The sequence below is a fragment of the Pinus tabuliformis genome, chromosome 6 (genome assembly GCF_031772625.1).
Source record: "Pinus tabuliformis cultivar Carrire ecotype Pingquan chromosome 6, CPIR1, whole genome shotgun sequence".
Taxonomy (NCBI): Eukaryota; Viridiplantae; Streptophyta; class Pinopsida; order Pinales; family Pinaceae; genus Pinus; species Pinus tabuliformis.
Window position 1 is genome coordinate 595,198,874 of NC_142292.1, and position 16,889 is coordinate 595,215,762.

Sequence of the window (16,889 nt, forward strand, 5' to 3'; positions counted from 1 at the left end):
GGTTGGCCCCACTTGGGAAATTTTTATGGATTCCCTCAAGGAGGAATTCTACCTTGTAGATACTATGAACACTAGTACATAAAATGGACCACACTATGGTAGGAGAGGGACCACGACGTGCCAGAGTTCACGAATATTTTCGATATCCTATGCATGAAGTTGGTTATAAAGGATTCTGAGTATCAACTGGTACTCAAGTATCACGGTTGTCTGCACAAATAGATCCAGGATGAAATGGATTTCCTCAACATCTCCTCACTTGACATAGTTTACTCATATAATGTCAAGATGAAGCAGACATTTAAACATGAGAAGCAAGAGTTTAGATTTGGAAATACTTTGCAATGAAAGCAGAGCAAGGGATAAAATGAGGGTGGACCTACCCAGGAAAACCCAACTAAGTTGTAAATAAATAATGGTTATGAAAAGTCAAAGGAAGACACTGGGAAGTGGTGTAGGCTGTAGAGACGCCCCTCACACAACACTAATGAATGCCGCTTGAAAAATTCATTATTGGCAAATCTTGCAGAGAAACAAATAGAATCTAGCTCAGATTCTAATTTAGAACAAGATAAAAGGAAGTTTATCATTGATACAGAACCCAATATTACCATTGCAACTATGAATATCCAAAAAAAATAATTAGGGGATCCTAAGGATGTAGAGCACCTCTTCGATTAACAAATATAGGTGACAAGGACCCTTCTATATGTCACTGTCAATAGTGGCAGTTAAAAGAACCTAATATCAACTGAGGTTATCAAGATATCAAAGCTACCAAAAATGTCACACCCTAAAATATACACCATTGATTGGTTGAGCCTTCGACAAGATGTTGCACCACTAAAAGGTTTTGACATTCTTCTAGGACAACCTTATATGTGGAAACATTATGTTGTTTGTGAGTCTCAACCTCGTAGTGTTTTTGTTACTCCGGGGAATCAACTTTATAGGATACGGAGGTAGTTCCAACTACTATAAAATAATTGACCTCAACAAAATAGTGCAAGAAGGTATTCTCTCATACTTCCAAGTTTTCCCTTTCCACAGTTCAGTCAAAAGGTGAACATGAGGTCACTGTAACCAACACAACTTTAGTATAATCTCTCTCTACAAAACACAAGCAGGTGGACAAGCTTGTAGAATGGTCCAAGTATATATTCACCTCACCTACAATGGTACAACTACTCTTCCAAGTTACACATCCACTTACACTGGATGAAAACCATCCATATGTTAAGTGTGGATGCAATGGACCTCTTTACAACTTAATTAGTTCTTTGCAAACATTTTCAGGGTTCCATCCAACAATCCCCATCGATGTCACCTTTCGGACTGCATCTTCACCAAAAAAGTCCTCCCTTCTGTTATCACTTAAGAAATGATTTCTAAATTCGGAGCATCAGTTCTATTCCAAAGGATTGGTGTTAGCCTTGGTCTAGTCTTTCCATGGTTGCTTTAGTGTCTAAGATCTAGAAAAGAGTCTTGTCGGTATGGTCAAATAGGGTCAACACTTCGTTCTTGCCCATCACTGGTCCCACATCACACATTATTTCCATGTGTCAAGCTTGTGTCAATGTTTACATTTTACATTTGTTCCTAAGTAATAAAGTTAGATGGTGGTTAAGTCACTTTTATGGTTTTTAGAGTCTAAGTCATAGGGTTAGAGTCTCATTTCCATCATCAAATAAAGCTCAACAACCTTGTTTTACACTTTATGGATCTCATATCATGTTTTGAAAGTCATGTGTTTAGCCATTTTGAAAAAATTTTGAAACTTGCTACAAATCCATGTTTTTGTAGCGCAGACAGTGTAAAAAACTAGCTTTGCACTACGAAATCATTGAACTAGGAGTTTTCATAGCGCGCTACGAAACCCCTAAAGCAGCCTGTTTCAGCAGAAAAATTGTTTTTACTAGTAAACTTCCAAAAGGTTTCCTGAGCAGCTGAAAACTCAATTTTGAAAACTAAAAGAGGCTTTCCTTCCTAACATACTGAGCTACAAAAAAATTTTCATTTTCTTCAAATTATTTCTGAGGTGGGAGAAATTTATGGTTAAACGTGCGCTACGAAACTGCTGTAGGTGCAGTTTTGTCTTCTGGTTTTAGCAGTCTTTTTCAAGATCAGTTTCTGGTTACAGGAAAACTTATTTTGGAATTATGAGGGAGGTTTCGCTTCATCAACTCTTCCTCTACAATAACCTATCTCACTTTCTTCATAAGTGTTTTCAAATGGGAGATACTAAGTTTTCATTGAGACCCTAATTTCAGAAAACGGATTTTTCCTGTTTTACACGTGTTTTTCAAGGACAGATTCTAGACAGTTGGAGAAGTGTTTTAAAAAACCAAGAGAGTTTTTTGTTACAAGATTCATGGACTACAAACACCTCCTTCAGTTTCAAAACATGTGTCATGGATGAGGAGATAGAATCTTTTTCCCACGTGCCAACTTTCAAGGATCCTAAACCTAAAAACAGGGAAACATGTTCCCTAATTTCTAGGGTTTGTCATCAGTAGTCAGGTGAAAACGTGGGAGGCTTCATCAAATTCGACTTCATGAGGTTGCAGTTGTCAAAGAATGCAGTTAATGTTTAGTTTATTTGGTTTAGTCATAATAAGGAGTTACACTCCTAGTTGTATTAGGTCTCTAGGACTGCTAGTTAGCTGTCAAATGCATTTAAAGATTTGTTTTATGGTTAGAATAGGTGTCACTGATGGAAAATTCGAATTCACCTCATGATGGAGGAAGAAATCCAAGCTTGTAATGAACTCTATATATGACAAGAGATGTAATGCACTTGGGGTTGGAAATTTTCAAAGAAACAAGCACATTGTGCTATTGTATATGACTGTATGTTTTCTGGTTAATACAAAGAGCTGCTTTCACTACTTAGGATTCAGAAAGGGTTTCAATGTTTGATTTTCCTCATGGCTTCCTTCATATACTTACTTGCAGTGGTATAGACACATGTTACTTAGAATTCATTTGATGATGCTCTAACTTCCTTCATGTGTTTGTAGGCTGTGTTCTCTATATTATATCTTTGTTTTGCTTTTATGTTAAAACCCTCTATGCCCTGACTTCCATGTGAAATTGATATTGCTATTATACTGAAACACACTTTGACTCCATAGCCCGATGGAAGTTTGTTAATTGGTATTTCAACCATTTATACATTGTTGTTTGAATTTTCCATAGAGTTAGCCATCTAATCTTCAAAGTAAAATCTTTAATCTAGTGAGAAAGCCCTCTCAGGTTGAGGAAGCTAAGCCTCAGCCAAAAGTTTGGTTTGAAATAGTTACTCAAAGTCTTCCTGATCAGCAGCCTATCAGGGTGGATTTTTGTGATACATTTTTGTGTGTCTTCCGGGAGTCTGAAGACTATTTATTCCCGAAATTAAGAAGTTGAACTTCTGAAGGTAGCAGGAGCTCAGAATTTTTTTTTAAGGCTGCAAACTACCTTGGTGACTCCACACATCAAATTACAAATTGGAAGGTGACTCCACTGCTAGAAGATCAGTAGCTTGATGAACTTTCAAAATGGGTTCCATTGCAAGAATGAATGCCAGGTCAACCCCTATGAATCGGTCTCATATCCCTGGTTTTCCAAATCCTATGCCAAAGGTTGATTGGTTAGATGATCTTCCAATATTCAAAGATGAAAAGAAAGACAATGTTGCTCTTCATTTGGTTAGGTTCCATATGCATGCACGCAGTCTTAAGGTTCAGTTCCCTGAAGATTGTCTCATGAGGATGTTTATGACCACTTTAGAACGAAAAGCATGGTCTTGGTATAAAATCTTGGAAAATGGTTCAATATATTCGCCTGCTGATTTTCATGATGAATTCTATGAGATGTATAAAGATTGTCATCCTTCCTTATTGCTGGTAAAAAATTGTTGTAAACATTCTTTGAGTCTTATTCAATATTTGGAGGATTGTTATGATGATGATGAATTCATGGATGAAGAAATTTTAGAGGCTCTTCATAAAAATACATTTCAACACCAAGAAGAAAGGATAACATCCCATGAAATGCAACATGAAAATCAAGATGGGTTTACTTATGAAAATCATATTACATCCTCAGATATTGATGTAGAGATGCAGAAAACTTGCCAGTCTTTTGATCATGAAGAGTATGAAACTGATTACAAACACCAAGAAGAAATACTGGAAGAAATTTTTTATAGCCCTCAGGCAGAGGAAAAGGTTATTCATTTTTGTAATTCCTTGCAGCAGCTTACATCAAAGAGTGATCATAATAATGAAGAAAATTACATTGTTTGTGGGAATCATTCAGAAAAGCAGTTGGATAGCATATCAAATAAAGGTTTTGTGACTAAAGATCAGTTGTTAGAAGTAACAGGATGCTATGAGAATCATCAAACTAACCATGTTTTTTTTTACCCTATAGCTAACTACATGGAAAAGATTTATTGTTCAGGCTTCCAGTTATATTTTCATCTTGAAGAACAGTTACACCTCATGTTTCCTTGGTTATTTTAGTATCTAGTTTATTTTTGCTTCAAGCATAGTCAAGAGATTCAAGTGTCAGATTAGATTGATGATTGGCTTCATTGCAAATTTCATGTTCCTTGAGATACAAGTGGAGATTGCAGCTGATAGGTAGGTAGATGCAAATAAGCTCAGGGTAGGTTGATTGAGCAATTTTTAGTAGGTGCAGTTTGAATTCTTCTTCCAAAAAATCATTAAAGGCTTGAGGACCAAATTGGGAAAAAGCTAAGAGTTTTATTCTAGAAAATGGATAGTGGCACTGGAGCTACAAGTTCTTAGTGTACCACAGGGGCATACTATCCCAAGTGGAGCCACTGTTATCACTTAAGAAATGATTTCTAAACTTGGAGCATCAGTTCTATTCCAAAGGATTGGTGTTAGCCTTGGTCTAGTATTTCCATGGTTGCTTTAGTGTCTAAGATCTAGAAAAGAGTCTTGTTGGTATGGTCAAATAGGGTCAACACTCCGTTCTTGCCCATCACTGGTCCCACATCACACATTATTTCCATGTGTCAAGCTTGTGTCAAGGTTTACATTTTACATTTTTTCCTAAGTCATAATGTTATATGGTTATTAAGTCACTTTTATGGTTTTTAAAGTCTAAGTCATAGGGTTAGAGTCTCATTTCCATCATGAAATAAAGCTCAACAACCTTGTTTTACACTTTATGGATCTCATATCATGTTTTAAAAGTCATGTGTTTAGCCATTTTGAAATTTTTTTGAAACTTGCTATGAATCCATGTTTTCGTAGTGCAAACAGTGTAAAAAACTAGTTTTGCACTACGAAATCACTGAACTAGGAGTTTTCGTAGCGCGCTACGAAACCCCTGAAGCAGCCTGTTTCAGCAGAAAAACTGTTTTTACTAGTCAAATTCTAGAAGGTTTCCTGAGCATATGAAAAGTAAATTTTGAAAAATGAAAGAGGTTTTTCTTCCTAACATACTGAAATACAAAAACCGCTTTCAGTTTCTTCAAATTCGTTCTGAGGTGAGAGAAATTTATGGTTAAACTTGTGTTACAAAACTGTTGTAGGTGCAGTTTTGTCTTCTAGTTTTAGCAGTCTTTTTCAAGATCCGTTTCTGGTTACAAGAAAACTTATTTTGGAATTATGATAGAGGTTTCTCTTCATAAGCTCTCCAGATATAATAACCTATCTCACTTTCTTGATAAGTGTTTTCAGTTTGGAGATACTAAGCTTTCATTGAGACCCTAATTTCAGAAAACGGATTTTTCCTGTTTTACATGTGTTTTTCAAGGACAGAATCTGGACAGCTGGAGAAGTTTTTTAAAAAACCAAGAGAGGTTTTTGTTCTATAGATCATGGAATACAAAAACCTCCTTTATTTTCAAAAAATGTCTCATGGATGAGGATATAAAGGCTCTTTCCCACGTGCCAACTTTCAAGGATCCTAAACCTAAAAATAGGGAAACATGTTCCCTAATTTCTAGGGTTTGTCATCAGCAGTCAGGTGGCAACGTGGGAGGCTTCATCAAATTTGACTTCATGAGGTTGTAGTTGTCATAGAATGCATTTAATGTTTATTTGAGGTGGTTTAGGCATAATAAGGAGTTACACTCCTAGTTGTATTAGGTCTCTAGGATTGCTAGTTAGCTGTCAAATGCATTTAAAGGTTTGTTTTATGGTTAGGATAGGTGTCACTGATGGAAAATTCGAATTTCCCTCATGATGGAGGAAGGAATCCAAGCTTGTAATGAACTCTATATATGACAAGAGATGTAATGCACTTGGGGTTGGCAATTTTCAAAGAAACAAGCACATTGTGCTATTGTATATGACTGTATGTTTTCAGGTTAATACAAAGAGCTGCTTTCACTACTCAGGATTCAGAAAGGGTTTCAATGTTTGATTTTCCTCATGGCTTCCTTCATATACTTAATTGCAGTGCTATAGACACATGTTACTTAGAATTCATTTGATGATGCTCTAACTTCATGTGTTTGTAGGCTGTGTTCTCTATATTATATCTCTGTTTTGCTTTTATGTTAAAACCCTCTATGCCCTGACTTCCATGTGAAATTGATCTTGCTGTTGTACTGAAACACACTTTGACTCCATAGCCCAATGGAAGTTTGTTAATTGGTATTTGAACCATTTTTACATTGTTTTTCGAATTTTCCATAGAGTTAGCCATCTAATCTTCAAAGTAAAATCTTTATCCAGTGAGAGAGCCCTCTCAGGTTGAGGAGGCTAAGCCTCAGCCAAAAGTTTGGTTTGAAATAGTTACTCAAAGTCTTCCTGATCAGTAGCCTATCAGGGTGGATTTTTGTGATAACACCATCAAGTAGTGAAATTTGTTGAATGATTCCAACACTTCCAACAATAGGTTCATGATTCCCTACCAAGAGCGAACACCAAGTACAAAAAAAACGTGACCAATATTAGGTTCTATGTAAGTTTTAGTGTACAACTAATGGGATCACTAGAGAACTTTTGAGGTCTAAAATGGTCCTCTTAAGAAAAATGTACAACCAAAATAAAATGTTTAAGAACCAGTGGGATTCATGATGATGATGTCAACAACGAGGGATGATTCACCATTTTCGGGGTAAAAAAAGTAAAAAGATTAAAAAATAATAAAATAATAAAATAAAATTTTCAACTTGTATTTTCAACTTATCTCCCTAAGGTTTTACTCAAATTTCGAGCAGGATCGCTCATTGGATGCAAAATTTGATTCCTCATCTAAGGAGTACCAATGTTACATACTTCATATTGACCCTTCTACAAGAAAAATGAGAAATACATGAAAAAGGATGATTGCAATCACACTTTTGATGTATTTCTCAATTTTTGTGTAGCAGGGTCCATCAAAACTATGTAACATGGGTACTCCTTGGATGAGGAATCAAATTCTACATCCAGTAAGTGTTCCTGCTCAAAAATCGAGTAAACCCATAGGGATATAAGTTATAAATATGAGTTGGAAAAGTAGTTTCTTCTTTTCTTCCCTCTAAAATTTGATGACGTAATCTAATTTTATTTTATTACTTCCACTATTATTTTAAAATTTCCTTAAGAGGCCCATTTCAGACCTCAAAATTCCCCTAATTAGTATGGACACCAAGGTGAAGGGTACTCACTAGGATAACACACAACTCTATCAAGTGGTTAACACAGGGAAGCTTCTTCACTAGGGCAAGTGGTTCACCAGGTGTGGTGAAGTAAAATTATAAGTTTAGACACGAATAATTTTCTCTAGCCGATAATGGGTCTAGCCACAATAGATACATTCTATGGAATACTTCCTTAGGTTAGAATCAATCAATAGGGCCTACCTCTTGGTCGCTTATCCTGTTTGATGATGTCCTCGCTTTCTCGCTCTAGCAATCTCTCGCTTTCGTCTTCAAGCTCCTGAAACAAGTAAACAACAACAACACACAAACATAATAATATAAAAATTGCAATTCAACCTACTTAATGAGTCAAGAAGCATCAAGACACGAATATTTAGTATTACAAAACATGTAGGAAATCAATCGATAGTTGCATATATTAATATCAAAGAGAGATTACAACCATTCATCTTGATGTCTCAGTCTTCCTCTGATAAGACCATCTTCCCACACACTTCTGCTAGCATTCCATGATGGCTTCAAACAACAATAGTTTAAAGGCTCTTCTCTTTAGACTTCACTCCAAATCAAACACACTTCTCTGTCACACAACTAGATGGCTACAACTAGTAATAACTTGCTTGTCTAATCAAAATAGTATACTCACACTCAGCGAACACTCTAACTATGACTAGCTTGTGCTTGGCAAGAAGGGAGGTTTATATAGGAAATATGGATGGGAGATGGATCCTCTTCTCATGCGAGAAGGACTTATCCCTTGAGGTAGTTCTATCATTATAGGGGAAAGGAGCCCAAACTATCATCCTCGACCCCATCCGGCCAAACCATTTACCAGACTTATGTTACAGAGCTTCTAGAGTTGGAAGCTTCGGCTCTAATTAAAAAACTTTCCATAACAGGACCGACGCAATTGGAACACAACTCAGTCGCACCAATTAGTGCAGGGAATAGTGCTAATCTTTGCACATTAGCGTGGGGGAGACAAAGGTCATTAGTGCAAACCTTTTAAACTAGGCACAATATAAGTTTCAGGGGAAATGGTGCAAAAGGGAAATGATCTGTTCATGAAGAGGGACATAGTGGGAGTTTCTTCATGAAGGAAAAGCATGTGGGGTTCACTGTAGAGGTCCTCCAGGATCGAGGAATGGGGAGTATAGGGACAATGACAAAATGTTGTGTAACAGATGCCCCGTAAAGCGTGAAGGATGAGCTGGAGTGAGGGATGAAGTGATTTATAAATTAGTGCGGGGAAATGGTCTGCCATCAGAAAACCTGCAAGCAAGTACAGATACATATACATAGATTGATATATTTGTCAAATGATACATGAATCATGGCATGGACATAGTCATCCAGAGAATGATCATATAAATGGATCCAGGTATGGGCACAACCATCTATCAAAGAGGATCATAATGAAACTAAGATATGGTCATAGCCATCCAATAATGAGAAGGATCACATACAATAACTCATCGTCTGGTCACAGCCAACCATCTGAAAGAGACATGCATATCATCATAACCATGCCACATCACTTCGCAACCTAGACTTTTGTGATCTAAGTCGAGGGTCTTGCCCTCCAACACGACCCAATCAAAGTACATATCCTAGCATGCAAATAGATGTGTTGACATCGAACATGCTAGAAAGTTGCTTGATTACCAGTCAGTGATGTAAACTATTAACAAGCACGAGAGAAACCACCAATAATGACAATGGCCCTCAAGGTACTATCAGCACATTTCACAGAATGTGAATACACGAACTAAAGTTGAACACCCATGAAATCACTCGATCTAAATCCAATGATGTGAACTTGTCATCGAGTGCAAATAATTTGCCATTAGGGCATGCAAGCTCTAAGGTAATGGAAGGGAGTCTCTCAGTCAACATCCCGGATAATGGGTCGAAGTCGATAGGAAGAAACCATGTCGAAGGAGGACGATAATGAATCCCACATCATCGACGTGAGACAAGAGGATGTAAAATGATTTTGGATGATACAGAGAATCAGAGGTAAGTGTAACTACAAAAGGAAAACTCTTGAACATATCAGTGACACAACTAGAAGTTTGGCAGCTTTTGGATCCATGGGATCGGCGGTCATGGTGACATAGCAGAGATCATATGGAAGGCAAAAAAGAATGGCCCAAACCCAGGAAGGTCAACAATGTAAAGGAGGATGTCTCAACCCAACACGAAGCAAAGAGTGTCATGTTCAAGAGTAAGTTGTTGACACGACTAGATAGATTTCCAAATTTTCCCCCACCATTTCTGGCGAGTACCCTAATTATTTTTTTATCGCAAGCTTGAAGGGGATAGCATATGCTTGCACTGTAAGTTCATCCTTCGGACGAATCCAACCTAGTAAGTTTAACAAGCCCTAGGAAGGAGAAGCTCATGTTCATCATGGTGACGAATCTAATGTCGTTTAATAGTTTAACGAGTCTGACAAAGGTGTAACTCGGTATCTTTTTCATGTTTAGAGAGTTTGAGAAACACACGTAAAAGAAAACTCCACATGGTCCCTTTTCATACATTTGTGTCTGTTGACCCCGAAAAGGTAGAAAACAATACTTGAGAGAACCGCTTGACCATTTCAGTCAAGGAGTATCTTTTTCATAAATAGTGCCTCCGAGCCCAAAAAAAGGGGTAAACTTATACTGGGTGCACGACGTTTCGCATCCATTAACGAGTTTGAAACAACAAGGGCTCAGCCGTCTTTTCTCTTTTAAAGGGTCAGAAAAGAATTGAAAGTGAACCCCTTATTTTATTCTCTTTTACGAGCCAAAAGAGAAAAATACTCGACAATATTTTCATTTTTTACGAGTCAGAAAAGAGCTTAAAGGCAACTCATCCTAGAGGAATGAGTGGTATAAAGGGTAGAAACTGGTTTCGACAATGGAGGAACTGCTCGAAACATGTAATGGTCAAGAGGTTGGCTAGCAAAACCACTCATCACTATGGTCCCTCAAGAAAGGAAAAACAACCAAGTGAAAGAATATGATCGACCAAAGAGATGGTGGCAATGGAATGAAACAACCAAGGCTCATCTAGTAGAAATTAGCTGATAAAAACAACAATCACGAGATGTAAATTGGGCATGGGTTCATTTTTACACAAGCTTGAAACAAAAAACTATGCATGCTATATGTTTGCATGCCCCTAGCATAATGACTCAATCTAGATACATGCCCCCCAAGCTTCATTTCAGTTAACTAAGTGGATGGAATGAAGGTTCACTTTCAAGATCCAGGAAAGACTCCACTGATATTTTACGAAATCAAAGACTCGATTTGGAAAATGGCATTGTTTCATTTTTTAATGAGGCTGACATAGTAAAAGAACTATCCTTGGACATCTATTTCATGTTTTAACGAGCTTCACAGAAGACAAATAACTATGCTCACACCCTTTATTTCATTTTTTAACGAGCTTGCCACAAGACCAGGAACTATCTTCACATGACTCCTTGTTTAATTTTTTAACCAGGTTGACACAAGACTAGGAACTATCCTCATGACTCCTTATTTCATTTTTTAACAAGGTTGACACAAGATCAGGAACTATCCTCGCACATTGTTTCATTTTTTAACAAGGTTGACACAGAAAAATAACTATCCTCGTGACCCTTGTTCATGAAGCCATATGATAACATGGCTCCCAAGAGGTCTTCACTAGATGGAAGAACCACGCTCTAGGAGGAATACATGTCATTTGGTGCCAGAGACAGATCGGGTTCCAATGCCCCAGTACATAATGTACTATACCATCTGTGTGAACATCAACAGATATGGAGATGGAATGAGTAGCCACATGATTGACCAACACCAGGGAAGGTACTGCTTGAAAACAAGAGCCTATAGGGGACAATGGTTGCAAAGGAGGCACCTGGTGACCAATGAATGATAGTTGATCAATAGTCCCAATTGTCCCTTCGTGCGGAAAACAAACCACATGGAAAAGTAAAGAAACAAGAGCTCCCATGACATAAACATAGTCGTGCCAAGGAGAAGATTGAAATCTAATGGACCTTGGATGACCATCACGTCTATACAGACGGTCTTTCCTCCCAAAGTAATAGGGAACTTCGGAAGGATCCCTAAGGGATGACTGGTTCCTCTGATGAAGGCCAACAGATTCTGAGTGATGGCCACAAGCTGTGGACACCCAAAGCTTGCCAAGTAGTATAAGGCATGATGCTAACAAACACGCCTTCATCTAATATAGCGCTAAGTACTACCATGTTATAGGCTTGTACTATGATCTGGAAAGGCACATAAGATGGGAGGTGGAAAGCAGTCAATGGACCCCAATCGAAAGAAACAATAGAACTACTTGGTTGGGGTATCATATGATTTCCCCTATGTTGTACAGGAATAGGAGAAGGACTCTCCTGAACAATCGAGACAGGAGGGTCACTCTTTGATTCATGACAATCTGAGGAGACAAGAAGAACATGAGCAGTATGATCACTACTCTCTTTGGGAATAGAGTGAACAAATGAAGGCGGAGACAAGTCAACACTCTTTTCGACCAATAGTTGGTCAAGAACAGACACAAGAGAGTCATGCTCAAGAAGAGCAAGATGGGCAAGATATGAATCCAAGTCAATCTCTTTACTGACTAGGCGAGGGTTAGAAGAAAGCCTCTGATAACCAACAGGAAGTTGGGGTTGAGGAACTGCAAGGTTTTCGAAAACTTTGGAAGATTGATCCATAAGAGGGAAAAGGTGAATAATATGCTCTCCTTCACATAACCTATAGGGGAATATAATAATTCCCTTCTTCTTACCATCATTAGTTGAAGGCGTAACATCGACATGATCACCAGAGGTTGACGGGGATGGTCGGTTCAAGTTTTGAGACCATACCTCTAAGACTCTGGGAATGCCAGGACAGTCTCAAAGGAGATGGTCACCCTTACACAACTTGCAAGGGAATCTAACCTTCTGTGGAGGATTATAAGGTTTTTATATGAGGGGTGCATTTGGAGTAATAGCTGCATGGTTGGCCTCTTGCTTATTTGACTTCTTCTTCTTCATCTTCTTCTACATCTTCTTAGCCTCCTGGTTACTAGATTTCAAACTTTCACCAAGAAAAGTAGAAGAGGAGGGTGAAGAAATAAGGGAAGAAGGAGAGGGGTCAACCTTAGAATCATCGTGACATGATTCAAATGAAGGAGATGGCGGGGTAGGAGATGGGACACTCGGGACCACCGAGGTTGAAAATAACTAGACAGGTAAATCAATGGTTAACCCAGGGAGGGACAACGTCGCCATATAAGGAGCACCAACATTTCCAATGGAAGGAAAAGGACCAAGAGTCCCATATGAGGGGAACCCTTGACTGGTAGACTCTGGGAATGTTTCGATTGGAGTCAACCCTAAAGAATCACTAAGGAAGATAACATTTATCAGGAATATTTCGTGGGAAGTTAATTTTAGCATACTGAAACAAAACTTTACCTTTTCATGTTTTAAGAGTCGAGATAAGGACGAAAAGTGACTCTATGATCACTCAGGATGATCTAGGTCTTGCGGACAAGATGGACCTTTTGTCGCGCGGAATGAGTCGATCTTGCAGACAAGATGGACCTTCCTAGAATCTAAAGAAGACCTAATGACAAGCAGACCAACCAGACACTATCTTTCTCTAAATATGCTTCAATTAACAATAGCAAACAAAGGTTTTTTAGGGCCTACCTTTGGTCCAACGCAAGCTTGTGGATGCCCTCGCTCCTTTGATCCAAATGAGCTCCTTTTCGCGAATCTACAAACACAAACAAGGCAAACACATTAAATAGCACCTGAAAAACCAATTGCATAAAACATATTTAACATGAAAGTCAAGGAGTCCATGAAACAAATAACATAAGATACTTGTTGAGAAAAATGAGTTTGATTGTATTAATTCAAAAGAAGAAGAACCTTACAACCTTTGCCTTGATGCTGTACAAGCTCCTCCCAGGGTCCAACAAGATGTCTCCTCTACTTTGACAAGTTTCACTCACTCTCCAATGGAACCAAGAGGTATGTGATCTCTCCTCTCAAGCTCAACCAAAGAGTCTCAATTTCACCAGCATTTACCCTCAAAATGTTCAGCTTCTAACCTCCCTAGTCCTCACCCCAATGCCTGTATTTATAGTGCAATGGAGGGAAGTTACTAGGTCCTCCTTCAAAGGGATAAAGCCCTCCTTCAAAGGGATAGCTCCTTTAGTCAAGGGATTAGCTCCTTCTCTTTTGGGATGCATGAACCACCTCAAAGCGAACAATCCACGTCAAAATTCCTTCTAGAAAACTCTAGAATTAACCCAAAGTGAGTTTTTTAAGATAAAAATTGCGCCTTTTGACTTTCACAGGGGTCCGCACCTGCACCATTAGGAACAGAGCGGGTAGGTACACAGCTTTTTTACACAGAAGGTGCGAGATCGCAGGTAACCATGGGAGAAAGTGCGGAACCAGAGTTACAATGAATTTTAATGTCTTTCTCCCACTTCCAAAGCTTGATTTGAAGAGCTGAGGTCTTAGACTTGCTTAGGAGGATAGTACAAGTGATGATAGACCCATACTGACTGCAAATAATCATGGTGATGATATTTTTGTGTAATAGAGGGGTCAACCTTAGAATCATCGTGACATGATTCAAATGAAGGAGATAGCGGGGTAGGAGATGGGACACTCAGGACCACCAAGGTTGAAAATAACTAGACAGGTAAACCAATTGTTAACCTAGGGAGGGACAACATCGCCATATAAGGAGCACCAACATTTCCAATGGAAGGAAAAGGACCAAGAGTCCCATCCGAGGGGAACCCTTGACTGGTAGACTCTGGGAATGTTTCGATTGGATTCAACCCTAAAGAATCACTAAGGAAGATAACATTTATCAGGAATATTTCGTGGGAAGTTAATTTTAGAATACTGAAACAAAACTTTACCTTTTCATGTTTTAAGAGTCGAGAAAAGGACGAAAAGTGACTCTATGATCACTCAGGATGATCTAGGTAAAAAGGATTACCAAGCAACCATGAACTGCAGAATATCTCCCGGCGAACTAAGAAGTATGGACAAGCAATCTCCCCGAATGTTGCGTTTGGTGTATCACATTTTCAAGGCGGTCGACTGGTCTTCCTATGGATAAAGGATTTCAGTCTAGAGGGCTCTCCAGTTATATACTCGATGGTACGAGGAGCAAAAATACGTACTAGCATTGTCTAATGCTGAAGTGAATGACAACTGCTAGGTTTAAATATGTCGTAACATGTCTCTAGCCTATACCACCAAATGTGAGTGTTAAGTTTCATTGCTTCCTTAGGTTAATTCAATAAATTTTAATGGTTTATCTTGAATTAGGTTTAAATTTCAAGGCCATACCGTTTTCATGTGACAACACTCCTATATGCAGCTATATGAGAAAAGAGGTCCTTGTCTTCGATGAAAGTTAACACTAATTGAGGGATAGAGAGCGCACAATCAATGAAACAATCAAAGAATGAAATCTTTCACTAATAAATCTCTTAAATGCACTTAATCTTCCTATAACAACAAAAGAAGTTTCATTTCATTTCTAATGCTTATGATTATGCAATTCTAGTTTCTCAATAACGCTACTAATGCAATATTTTCGCTTAAGTAAACTAGAATGATGTTCTTCTTTTCATAAATTGCAAAATGAATCTTTCACTAAAGCACTATAAATGAAAGTTTTCACAATTTCGAACAAACCAACATCATTCAAATCCATAGCATGATAAATGAAACTAAAAACAACTTCTTCCCTGAATCGAACCAACCAAACACATAAATGCTTCAATCGAGAAACCAAGCAATGTAATCGATGCTTGGAAAGATAAAAGAGACACTCGAAATAAGAGAACAAATGAGACTCTTTCACTCATTCTATTTAAGATGAAGCAAAAAATCATCCTAGTTACTTCTAGGAGGAAGAAGAGAGTCGAGTCATGACACACTGGCACTGGAATAGGAGAAATTTAGATTTTTTCTTACCCTGAGACTGGAGTGAATTTTGGGCCAAAAGTAGCGCCGATCTGCATGACTGACCAGTACTACAACTAGCACTGATGGCTGATCGCGCGACTTTTTGACTAAAAATAGCACCAATCAAGGGATTAAAAGAAAAATAAAAAATAACTTCACACAGGGCTAGACTTAACACATTAGAAGGTGGGCTAAACCAAGAAAGCGCACAAAGCGAGCTAAATGAAGCTTTCTAGTCAGGGAGAAAATGGTCTAAAAGGCCTACGGGGTCAAAAGCAGAAGAGAAGAACACACTTGCCAAGATTGGGGTCAAGCCCTAATCTTCACTTACAAGCATCGATGTGACTACCTAACTAGCAACAAGTGCCAAAGGTTGGTCGGCACGAGTTTTTCTTAGCAGTTCACACTGTTGGCGCGACTATCAGTAGATTAAGCACAATGGCCAAGGTAGCTAAGGAAAAAAAAAAAAAAAATCAAAACAGGGGCCAGATCTACTGCTATGAATTTTAGACTTAGGCCAATAAGTAGGAGAAAATAAACAGAACCAAAGGGAAAATGTGAAACTAGCAAAGTTCTCATGAAATCATGAAATCCAAAATAAACAAAAGATGGGATCTCCCAAGTGTGGTCGCCAATTTGTGGTGAAGTAAAATTATAAGTGCGGACACGAATGAATTCCTCTAGCCCGATAATGGGTCTAGCCACAACAAATACATTCTATGGAAGAATTCCTTATGTTAGAATCAATCAAGAGGGCCTACCTCTTGGTCTCTTATCCTATTTGATGATGTCCTCCCTTGCTCGCTCCAGTAATCTCTCGCTTCCGTCTTCAAGCTCCTGAAACAAGTAAACAACAACAACACACAAACATAATAATAGACAAATTCCAATTCAACCTACTTAATGAGTCAAGAAGCATAAAGAAACGAATATGAAATATTACAAAACATGTAGGAAATCAATCGATAGTTTCATATATTAATATCAAAGAGAGATTACAACCATTCATCTTGACGTTGCAATCTTCCTCACAGAAGACCAGGTTCCCACACACTTCTGCTAGCATTCCATGATGGCTTCAAACAACAATAGTTTAAAGTCTCTTCCCTTTAGACTTCACTCCAAACCAAACACAGTTCTCCCTCACACAACTAGATGGCTACAACTAGTAATAACTTGCTTGTCTAATCAAAATAGTATACTCATACTTAGCCAACACTTTAACTATGAATGGATTGTGCTTGGGAAGAAGGGAGGTTTATATAGGAAATA